The sequence below is a fragment of the Gossypium arboreum genome, chromosome 4 (assembly GCF_025698485.1).
Source record: "Gossypium arboreum isolate Shixiya-1 chromosome 4, ASM2569848v2, whole genome shotgun sequence".
NCBI classification, from domain to species: Eukaryota; Viridiplantae; Streptophyta; class Magnoliopsida; order Malvales; family Malvaceae; genus Gossypium; species Gossypium arboreum.
The window spans coordinates 22,371,420-22,384,032 of NC_069073.1; the positions used below are offsets into that span (position 1 = coordinate 22,371,420).

The following is a 12,613-nucleotide window of genomic DNA, read 5'->3' on the forward strand; positions in this document are numbered from 1 at the left end:
CAAAATTTACATGCACTTATAAAATTATATTATAACACATAAAATAATACTAAAATAATTTTCTCGGCCTCGAATAGTGGTCTCAAAACCTTTGTTCGACTAGGCCCAAAATCGGTCGTTACATTTCTTCCGCTTCTTTAGGGATTTTCGTCCTCGAAAATCTTAGTAGCGACTAGGTTAGTCCTCTTATTGAATTATGTCCATATAAACATTAGCTCATCAATAACAATTGTAATTCATTACTGCTTTCACATCGATCTACAAAATCACTTTCTTATCTTAAAACAAATACATAAACATTTCTACAAGTATACACATACATCTCATTTTCTTGATTTCATAAGCAATAATCACTTAATTGAATTTATACTTGCATTTCAAACACATATAAATCACATATTAACATGTATAATACATAACATCAACTCACATATTCATAACCCACATTTTCATTCATGTATAAGCTGTAACCTGGCCGAAAGTACACATATTCTCAAACATCCCAATGAATATCTTTTATAACTTTATCACATCTCAATATTCAACTTAACTCATTTCCAAAAGAAAAGTCAACTTCCACGTACCTGAACATTTAGTTCATTTAGCACATTCAATCATAGTTAACGTTACCCGTATACAGTCGATTAGGCATAAAGCTTAATATAATACACTGGCATGAGATTTATTCTAGCGCATAACTCGTATATCCAAAATTATCAGCATTCATCAAAAATTCTTACAAACTTTCGAATGTCGAAACTTAATCAAAATAATTTCTTGAACAAGATTAACAAAATAGTATCCATTCAGCAATAGCACATATAACTTCATATACCGAGAATCTCATAGACTAAATCCATAACACATTTTCAACTAAGCACTTAAGTGTACATATAACGTAAATCCATTCCTTAACAACATATCCACCATTTTTTTTTACGTATCCACTTATAACAAAATTACAGCCGAAACAATAATCAATCGTCAATTTATATCTATTAATCCCCAATTCAAACTCAAATACCGAATATCAGTATCTAATTAAAATTCAACATCTAACTTCAATTCTACTTCCTAACATTTGTCAATTTAAAGAGCGTCGACTTGTCCGAGTATGTCGCTTACTTAAAACCATAGTCCAACCATGTTCTTACATGTTATCACATATCGAGTCGATGCCATGTCCTAGACATGGTCTTACACAACATCTCAAATCAATGCCTTCATCCCGATGAGGTCTTACATGAATCTCATTTCACACGCTTAGTGCCCATCGACCGATCTCGCACACATAGTGCTCGGTTGAAGAACTCGCACACACAAGGCCTCAATTACCGATCTCACACACATAGTGCTCGGTTAAAGGAATTCGCACACACAAGTGCCTCACCATCGATCCGCACACATAGTGCTCAATTAAAGGAATTTGCACACACAATGCCTCTAATCATTCGCACACATAATGCCCATATTCATTCGTTATTACACATTGAAATGACTTAACCAAGTCTATAAAACATCATATATGTACACTTTAAACGTATTCTTTCATTTAACTTTGAATTCATATAGTAATAAACACTTAAACCTTGCTCGAATCACGGCATTAAGCACGCTAGGCACGAAGACCGAATACACATCACCGCACGAAGCACCGCTAGGCACGGCGTCGAATACATATCACCAAGACGAAGCTCGCTAGGCACGGGCGAATACATATCACCGCACGAAGCTCGCTAGGCACGAAGTCGAATACACATCATCGACGAAGCACGCTAGGCACGAAGGCCTAAATACACATCATCGCACGAAGCTCGCTAGGCACGAAGGCCCCAATACACATCACCGGCACGAAGCCTGCTAGGCACGAAGGCCCCAATACACATCATCAAGACGAAGCTCGCTAGGCACGAAGGCCCCAATACACATCACCAAGACGAAGCTCGCTAGGCACGAATGCCCCAATACACATCACCGAAGTTTCATGCATATTTATTCACATTTTAATACATTTCATATAGCATATCATATTTTTAATTCACTTACTTCGTTTCAATATATACATATCATATACACCTTGACATTATATCATAGATATCATTTACATGTAGGCTCATTCCAAATACATTATTTTCTCTTCAAAGTTCTCATTCACATATTTAAAACATAACATCATATATAACATTAACAAAGCATAAACTACACAGCAATTCCATCTCTAATAGATGACATATATATGTATATATTTAGCCCATTTATATAAAATCTCAACCAAAATATAACTTATCATGCATACAATATACATCACTATTATCCTAATATACTTTTCCATATTTATTTCATAACACATTCAAGAAAATTTCTTTGCATTTCAATACTTCAAATGTATATCATACTTCTATTCATACCTTTCTCAATTTTGACACATCATAAGCATGTTTCAATCCTCTCAATACCATCTGCCATGACTTGATCGGGATTGGAATTCATTATATTACTTAAAAACACATTTTAACGTAAATCATCACACTATCATTTTATCACTTTATGGCATGTATAGCTAGACTCACACGTACACGTTAGTCCTAGAATCGACTAAATCGTAGTTCGATACCACTAAATGTAACACCCCTAGCCCGTAGACGTCATTTAATAGGACGAGGCGTTACGTAAATTAGAATCGGATCGTAACAAGAAAATTTTGAGCCTTTTCTTAAATAAAAGATCATTTATATATATAACTAATAGATACAAACAAAGATCGAATTTAAAACTTATAAAAGTAAACTTCTATAAGATGCCATATTCGCATGGCTTATATACAATAGTCAAAATATCATTCTACTTATAGTCTAACCTATACATGCCATAAGCTAAGTCCAAAACACATGATAACCACAATAGTAGATAGTGTGACGAAGTCGACGATCCCGTGCTAATAGTAAGAGTCAACGATCTACAAAAATAAACAGAGAAACATAACATTCAAAGTAAGCTTTCATAAGCTTAGTAAGTCTTAAGCAATTTAAACAGTTGAACACAAAAACAAACCAAATGTTCGAAATCACAACAGTTGAACTTAAAAACAAACCAAATGTTCGAAATCACATAACACTTTCTGAGTACAATACTATTTGGCCGATTATGCACAAACACATATCATTTTACTCCGTTTATACTCAAACTCATATAAACATAGTATTTACAAGCTTCCGGATTAACTTTAATTCTTTCAAATTTCACTAGTGTATCATTTCTTACCCACACTTACTTTCAACATTCATAGTTAAATGGCATATCGAAAACTATCTTGTAACTTTGCATAATAACTGAATGCACACATATACAAATATACATATGAATTTACCACATCTTTTCATATGCTTTTCATTACACATTCTTTATTCTCGTCAGGATCAATCTCACATAAATAATATATATTCTCGTCAGATCAATCTCACATAAATAATATATATATCACATACCTGAATCACTTAATGTGTAATACGAGTTCAATTTATCATCTTAGCATAGGATCTCGTAGTCATATGCTTTATCGAATTCACTAGCATTTGGCTGCGAGGTATAAAACCCGAACATAACACCAAAGACAAAGCCTATGGGACTTTAAACCCGGATACAATCTCAAAGACAATTTATTTTATATAATTTTTACTAACTTTGGCCTCATCAAATATCTAATAATACCCACATTTGATAATTGGTCATTCGCCACATTATATACACATAAACATATGTACATTTCACACTTGCCCATTCGCCACACCACATACACAAGCACATATATAAGATAATGCTTTTATCATTACTTGCTAATACATCATATACTTTGCTTTCATTTAAATAACCACTCAGCCATATTACATTTCTAAGTAACCATTCGGCCTCACTATACAAATAAGATAGCACACATTTTCATAAAGGCCTTTCAGATAACTTGCACACATTTAATATTAGCCATTTCGGCCTCACCACATATACATATCTTGTACATCAATTTCATCATATCAAAACCACTTATATATCATTTCCTAACATCACAATTCAAAATTCACATATGGTTCTAATCAATATCTTATAAGCAACTCAAACAGTTTTATCAATGTTTACAACATATTCTCAAGTTTACGACAAGCTGTCTTCCTGCACAATGGTCACTAAATTATTTATATCTAGAGCTACGAAACTCCGAATTAAGTTTCATAAATTTTCCCTGAAATTAGACTCATTTATCTTTCTTCCATAAAATTTTCAAAATTTTTGGTCAAGCCATTTAGTACAGTTTATTAGTTAAAGTATTCCATATTTCAGGGTATGACTACTCTGACCCCTATACACTACGAACCAAATTTCTCCCTGTACAGAATTCCAATGACCATACCGTTTGTTTCCCGTAAAAATGGACTGAATAAGGAATCCATCCATGTAAGGTATGACTCTTAATAATTTTTTTACAATTTATGGTGAATTTATAAAATCAGAACAGGGGATCTCGAATTCATTCAGACCCTATTTTACAAGAATTCAAATATTACACAATATAGAATTCTTTTTCTTCCCCTGTTTCTTTCATGTGAAAAAGACTCATTAAGATTTAATCCTATATTTTGTTCTGCCTCTAACTCATTTTCCACTATTTTTAGTGTATTTTCAAAGTTACACTACTGCAGTAACTCAAATCTGTCAAGGCTAAGTTACTCATTCATGATCATTGTTCACAAAATTAATACAACATCATTTCATCCATCATGGTAAGAACACATATTATGCATCATAGATCATCACATATCAAGGCATTCTCATAGGCTTAGTATACATACTTGCACAACTCGTAACATAACTCAAGTGCATACTCACCAATGACTTACCTCATTGGGACCATCATCAACTCTTTCCCTAGATTACCCGTTGAACACTTGGAATACTAATTGGATACTGGAAAAGCCTTTGCACATAAGTGCCTCAATTGTAGCTAAAGCTACCTCATATCTCATGACATTTCAATGCTCACTCTCGAGCTAGTCATCTAGACTCATAATTCCTAGTGACATGGCACTCGATCCTATTCTATTCCAAATGTTCAAACGGGATTTTTCCTTTGTCTTATCATATTTCTATTAATCACATACACATTAATATTTGTACAATTCATGTAATGATAACATTTAAATACATGTATAACATGGTATTGTTTACATACTGAACTTACCTCAATACCACAAAGGTAAAAAAAAAGACGTAATTATCCCTTAATCGATTTCTTTCCGTTCTAGGTCAAAATCCGATTTTCATCATCTAAAACATCACATTCAACTTATTAAAACAATGTACTGATCAAATTAGTCCATTGACACACTTGGGCTATTTTTATAATTTTGCCCTATATTTTACCAAAATTACCAAATTACCCCTAGGCTCGTAAAATAATTTTTATCACATTTCTTTACTCCTTGAGTCTAGATGAACCATTTTCATAACTATAGTAACTCATAATTTTAACTATTTCACACATTTACAACTCATTTTACAACTTAGCAATCTAGCCCTTTTAAGGTGTTTTCATGCAATTTCTTTCACAAAAGTTGTTTATTAGACAACTAGAACTCATAATCTTCCATAAAAACACAACAAAAACACATTTACTCTCATGGGAAAACCCTAGACTCTTCATCATTTTATGTAATAGTCCCTCTTATGAAAACTCATGCTTTAGGGGTTACAAAATGTAAAAATCTTCAAGAAAGACATTAAAATCACTTACTTGCTAAGCCTCAAAGTTGCTGAAAATATAAAGCTTTCAAAACCCATTTTTGGCTGGAAAAATCGGTGGAGAGAAGATGAAAAATGGATGATATCATCCTATTTTTATTTTATTACCTATTTGGTCAAAAGTCACCTAATATCCCATAAATTTTGGCTTTTTTAAAATTTTTGTCTCCCATTGGCCGGCCACACACTTAAAAAGGGTCCAATTGCCCTTTAAAGGCCTCCAATTTTAGTTCTCTAGTCTATTAACACCTTTAGGCACTAAAATACAACTTTTACCTTTTACGCGATTTAGTCTTTTTTTGAAATTGGACTAGAAATCGCTAAAATTAACTTACCAAAATTTACATGCACTTATAAAATTATATTATAACACATAAAATAATACTAAAATAATTTTCTCTGGCCTCGGAATAGTGGTCCCGAAACCACTGTTCCGACTAAGCCCAAAATCGGGCTGTTACAGAAAATAGTACTGAAAAATAAACAAATCTCAACTAAAAGACAAATCAAGTTATTAGTAATAGAAATATGAGAAATAGTGAGAAAAAAACCTAGGAACTGACATAGACAACTTATGTTAGACATGAAAGCAGTAAATAGATGAAGAAACAATGAAACAAAGATGCAAGTGAGATGACAATACGGAATATGGTGTGGTAGAGAAGGAAGAAATGAAATCCATAGAAATGCAAAAGACCAAGAATGAGTGGATGTCGTATTATGCATAGGTCAAGCACTATTAGCAGTAAAATGGAAAATCATTAAACAAAAATAATAATCACAAGCATGAATATCATTAGCAGTGTAAAGAATAACCAAAAATAGTCAAATGAAACAAGAAATAAAATAAAGATAGTAAAAGAAACAAAGATAATGAAGAGAAAAGGATGGACAAATGCAGTGGTGTTTGGTGGTGCTCAGTGTGCGCGCGGGGTTGTCCGTGATGAGAGGTGGAAGGGGTGAGGGAGAAGAGAGGGAAAAAGGGAGAAGGAGAAGGGGAGTTTGGAGAAGGAGAAGGGGAGTTTGTTGAAGAAGATGATGAATAGTGAAGGGTAAAGGGAGAAATTAGGGTTAGGAGGGATTAAATTGGGGGCCATAGTCATTTAAGCCCCGTTTTGGGCCACACAATCGTGGCCCGCGCCCGTGTGTTTATGTCGTGTGACCCACACGGTCACATCGCATGGCCATGTGGTGCTCGCTTCGTTTCTCCCACGCTTGTGTCCAATCCAACACGCCCGTGTCAATTAGTCAGGATTGTGCACGGATCTTGAACACAGCCGTGGCCTACACTCGTGTTCTATTCTGACTTCGTTTATCATTTTGAATTTTGGGCAAGTTTTCACGCGGCCTCAAGCACGCCCGTAGTATAGGCCGTGTGTCTCCCACGACCTCCTCGCACGATCGTGGTAATTTATCATAGCTCGTGTCTCTGTTGATCTTTTTTTGGAAATTAAGATGCAGTTTTACTACGGTCTAGGACACACCCGTGTCCGTTAGTCGTGTGATACACACGTCGTATCTCACGGTCGTGGCTATTTATCGCAGCCCGTGTGTTATCCTATCTTGAGAAAAATGTTTGTCCTATTTTAGCACGGCAATGGCCATGCCCGTATCGCTTGCCCGTGGGGAGCCCACGAACGAAAGCACGCCCGTGTACTAGGTTGTGTGTGCTGAAAATACCTGCATTCAAATTATAAAAACAAAAAGAAAAACAAACTAAGTTATTTAGTGGGGTTAGTGCTTGGGTTGCCTCCCGAGAAGCGCTTATTTAGAGTCTAAGCTCTACTGTAAATGGTAGGTATGTTTATTCAGGTTAGCAGAGCCGTAGCTTCTCTTCCTTGTCTTTGAAATCCTCACCGTTATAAAGTTTAAGCCGATGTCCATTTACCTTGAAAGTGCCTAGAGTTGGATGACTTACCTCGACTGTACCGTATGGAAAAAAGGTTTGGACTACGTAGGGACTTGACCATCGTGATTTAAGCTTCCCAGGAAATAATTTGAGCCTTGAGTTGTATAATAGGATAAGATCTCCAACTTCAAATTGCTTTTGTTGCTTTAAATGAGCATCATGGCGGCATTTCATTGCTTCCTTGTATAATCATGAGTTCTCATAGGCATTAGCTCGGAATTCATCTAGCTTGTTCAGCTGCATCAATCTCTTTTCACCTGCGAGTTTAGGATCAAAGTTTAGGAACTTTATAGCCTAAAATGCTTTATGTTTTAGTTCAAACGGTAAATGACGACTCTTCTCATAAACAAATCTGTAAGGGGATGTTCCTATGGAGGTTTTAAAAACGGTTCTATAGGCTCATAAAACATCATCTAATTTCTTTGCCCACTCCTTCCTATTTGTCTCTACAATCTTTTTTAGAATGCGTTTAAGTTCTCGATTTTCGACTTCGACTTATCCACTAGTTTGAGGATGGTAAGGGGTAGCTGTTCTGTGGCAAACTCCATATTTCTTAAGGGTTTAATCAAATTGAGTATTACAGAAATGAGTGCCCCTATCACTGATTATTATTTTAGGTGTTCCAAATTGAGAGAAAAGTTTCTTAAGGAACTTCACCACTACTCTAGCATCATTAGTAGGTAAGGCTTGGGCTTCCACCCATTTAGACATATAATCAACGGTTACTAATATGTATTTATTCCCAAATGAGCTAGGGAATGGACCCATGAAGTTAATACCCCATACATCAAAAATTTCAAATGAGAACATGTACGTTTTTTGGGCATTTCATGACGTTCAGAGATATTACCTATTCGTTGGCATTTATCGCAACTAGAAACATACCTGTTGGCGTCTTTGAATAGTGTGGGCCAGTAAAAACCTAATTCAAGTGTTTTATGGGCAGTGCTAATTCCACTGTAATATCCCCCAGTCGGTCTTGAGTGGCAATGCTCCAAAATTTTAATCGCTTCTGTCTCTGTAACGCATCTTCGAATTACTTGATCTGCACATATACGAAAAAGAAAAGGTTCTTCCCAAAAATATTTTTTCACATCAGTAAAGAATCACTTCTTTTGCTGATGTGTCAACCTTTTTGGTATAATGTTAGTGGCTAAATAATTCGCAATGTCTGCAAACCAAGGTTCCTCATAGTCAAAGATAGCAAAAAGTTGTTCTTCAGGAAATGGGTCATTTATCTCCTGTTTGTTCAGTTCATTGAGATGTGGGTTTTCTAATCTGGATAGATGATCTGCTGCAAGATTTTCTGCTCCTTTCTTATCTTGAATTTCTAAATCGAATTCCTACAGTAATAAATCCATCTTATTAGTCGAGGTTTTGCATCTGTTTTAGTAAGGAGGTATCGAAGAGCTGAGTGGTCAGTGTAAACAACAACTTTAGATAATATTAAATATGGTCTAAATTTACCGAATGTAAAAACCACAGCCAATAATTCTTTCTCGATCGTCGTATAATTTTCTTGTGCAGCTGTCAATGTTTTGCTAGCATAATAAATCGGTTGAAAGTGCTTGTCTTTCCGATGTCCAATAACCGCTCCTACTGCAAAATCACTCGCATCACACATTAGTTCAAAAGGTAAATTTCAATCAAGTGCAACTACAATTGGAGCGTTAATTAACTTATCCTTAAGAGTATTGAACACTTCTAAACAATCCTAACTGAAATTGAAAGATATATCTTTCTCTAGCAAATTTGTTAAAGGCTTGGCTATTTTAGAAAAGTCTTCAATAAATCTTTTATAAAATCCAGCATGACCTAAAAAACTACGAATTGCCTTAACTGAATTAAGGGAAGGTAGTTTCTCAATAGTTTCAACCTTTGCTTTATCAACCTCGATTCCCTTACTAAAAATTTTGTTGCCTAACACAATCCCTTCAAGAACAACGAAGTGACATTTTTCCCAATTCAGTATAAGATTTGTTTCCTTACATCTAATCAAAACTTGTTTTAAATTTTTAAGGCATTGATGGAAAGAGTTACCGAATACCAAGAAGTCATCCATGAATACCTCCATAATGTTCTCCATGAGTTCATCAAAAATAGCCAGCATGCGTCGCTGAAAAATAGCAGGAGCATTACATAATCCAAAAGGCATTCGTCGATAAGCAAACGTACCATATGGACATGTAAATTTCGTTTTCTCTTGGTCCTCAGGAGCTGTTGGGATTTGGAAATAACCGGAGAGTCCATCTAGGAAGCAATAATACATATGTCCAGATAATCTTTCCAACATCTGATCAATGAATGGTAGGGGAAAGTGATCTTTTCTTGTGGCATCGTTCAATTTCCTATAGTCAATGCAGACTCTCCATCCCGTGACTGTTTGTGTTTGAATTAATTCGTTCTTCTCATTGGTCACGACAATCATGCCTCCTCTCTTAGGAACAACCTGAATAGGACTCACCCAAGAACTGTCAGAGATAGGATAAATAATTACAGCATCTAGAAGTTTAATTACCTCAGCTTTTACAATGTATTTCATGTTAGGATTCAACCATCTTTGCGCTTGCACATAGGCTTTGAATTCATCTTCCATTAAAATTTTATGTGTGCAAAAAGAAGGGTTAATCCCTCTTATGTCGGAAATCTTCCAGGCTATGGCTCTTTTATGCTCATTTAAAACTTTGAGTAATTCGTCTTTTTCGGTTGGCTGTAAATCTGAAGCAATAATTACTGGTAATGTGGAATTATCTCTAAGAAACGTGTATTCTAAGTGATCTGGTAATTGCTTTAATTACAATTTAGGCGGTTCTTCAATAGAGGGTTTTAATTTTAATTCATTGTTTACCTCAATACCCCCGTAGCTCTTCTTTCTTAATGAAGGTTTATTGGAATTTAGTTCATCTTTTATCTTACCTATATCAGAATCATCATCATTTACCTCCTCTCCTTGGGAAAGACACAGATCCAACGTGTCTTTATGGACGATTTCCTGTAAAGAGTCTTAAGTAGCATGATCAATAGAGTCAATAAAATAACATGAGTCATCCTGTTACCTAAAAAATCTCATAGCATCATAAATTTTAAAAATAATCTCTTCATCACCTACTCTAAGCACAAGGTTATCATCACTTATATCAATAACAGCCCTAGCAGTAGCTAAAAAAGGATGAATAAAATTAAAGGCACCTCAACATCCCCATCCATGTCAAGCACAACAAAATCAACAGGGAATATAAATTTATCTACTTTTACAAGTACGTCCTCTATAATACCCCTAGGATATTTAACAGATCTATTAGCTAGTTGAATACTCATCGTAGTGGGTTTAGGTTCCCCAAAACCAAGTTGTTTGAACATTTTATATGGCATCAAATTAATGCTAGCGCCTAAATCAGCTAGTGCCTTCTCAACATTCAAACTACCAATTAAGAAATGAATAGTAAAACTTCTTGGATCTTTTAGTTTAGTTAGCAGTTTATTTTGGAGTATAGTCGAGCATTCCTCACTGAGTTCCATTGTAGACAAATCTTCAAACTTTCTTTTATTTGTTAGAAGCTCCTTTAAAAATTTTGTATATGTAGCCATCTGCGAGATAGCTTTAACAAAAGGTAAATTAATATGTAATTGTTTAAAAAGTTCGAGAAATTTATCGAATTGTACATCCATGCGGTCTTTCTTCAACTTCGCTGGGTATTAAACTGGTGGTTTATATTCCCTCGACACCGGTTTTTCATTGTCTTCGAGTTTTTCCTCCTCACCTTCTTTTCTGCCAGCTTCTGGTTGCAGCTTCTTTTCAGATTCAGCTAACACCTTCCCACTCCTTAATGTAACTGCTTTCACATGCTCTTTTGGATTGGGTTCGGTATTGCTGGGTAGGCTCCCTAGTGGTCTCTCTGAAATCATCTTAGCTAGCTGTCATATTTGATTCTCAAGCCCTTGAATTGATGTTTGCTAATTTTTAAGTGCAGTTTCAGTATTCTGAAAATGAGTCACCGCTACTGAGATAAATTTTTTCATCATCTCTTCAAGGTTCGGCTTTTTCTCTAGCTGGTACGGCTGTTGTTAGAAGCCTGGAGGGGATGGTGGTCTTTGATTTCCTTGGTCTCCCCATGAGAAATTTGGGTGGTTCCTCCAACCTGCATTGTAAGTGTTACTATAAGGATTATTACCCGTATAGTTCATTTGCTCATTCTCCATGTTAGGGCAGTAGGATGGATAGTCAAAATTGCTCGTTCCACCTCCACTTACATCGCACTACATTACTTGATAAACATGTGAAGAGCCAAGTAAACCATCAATTTTTCTATTCAAAAGTTCTACCTGATTAGAAAGTATAGTAACCGAATCGACGTTAAAAACGCTGGCTGCTTTTGTTGGCTTTGTCCTCATGACTTGCCACTGATAATTATTCAGTGACATCTCTTCTATAAACTCATAAGCCTCTTCAGGTGTCTTATTATTAATAGTCCCACCAGTAGCTGCGTCAATCATCTGTCTAGTTGAGGGATTCAAACCGCTGTGGAAAGTTTGAACTTTTAGCCAAAGGGGTAACCTATGGTGAGGGCACCTTCTCAATAGATCCTTGTATCTCTCCCATGCATTATAAAGTGTTTCTAAATCCATCTGCACAAAAGAAGAAATATCATTCCTTATTTTAGCCATTTTAGTCGGCGGAAAATATTTTATTAAAAATTTTTTGGTCATTTGTTCCCAAGTTGTGATTGACCCTCGTGGTAACGAGTTTAACCACTATTTAGCTTTGTTCCTCAATTAGAATGGAAACAACCGAAGGTGAATGACATCATCAGAAACGCCATTGATCTTAAAAGTGTCGCAGAATTCCAGAAAGTTTGCTAAATAAGTGTTTGGATCCTCGTCCTACAAACCATCAAACTGAATAAACTTTTGTAT

At 35.4% G+C, this 12,613-nt stretch overlaps 1 non-coding gene across 1 annotated transcript; it reads left to right on the top strand.

Annotated features, from left to right (window-relative positions):
- The first annotated feature begins 12,251 nt into the window (after positions 1-12,251).
- LOC128292089 (small nucleolar RNA R71) lies at positions 12,252-12,358 on the top strand. The gene has a single exon (XR_008282074.1). It is a non-coding gene; the product is annotated as a small nucleolar RNA R71 (small nucleolar RNA).
- The last annotated feature ends 255 nt before the right edge of the window (positions 12,359-12,613 follow it).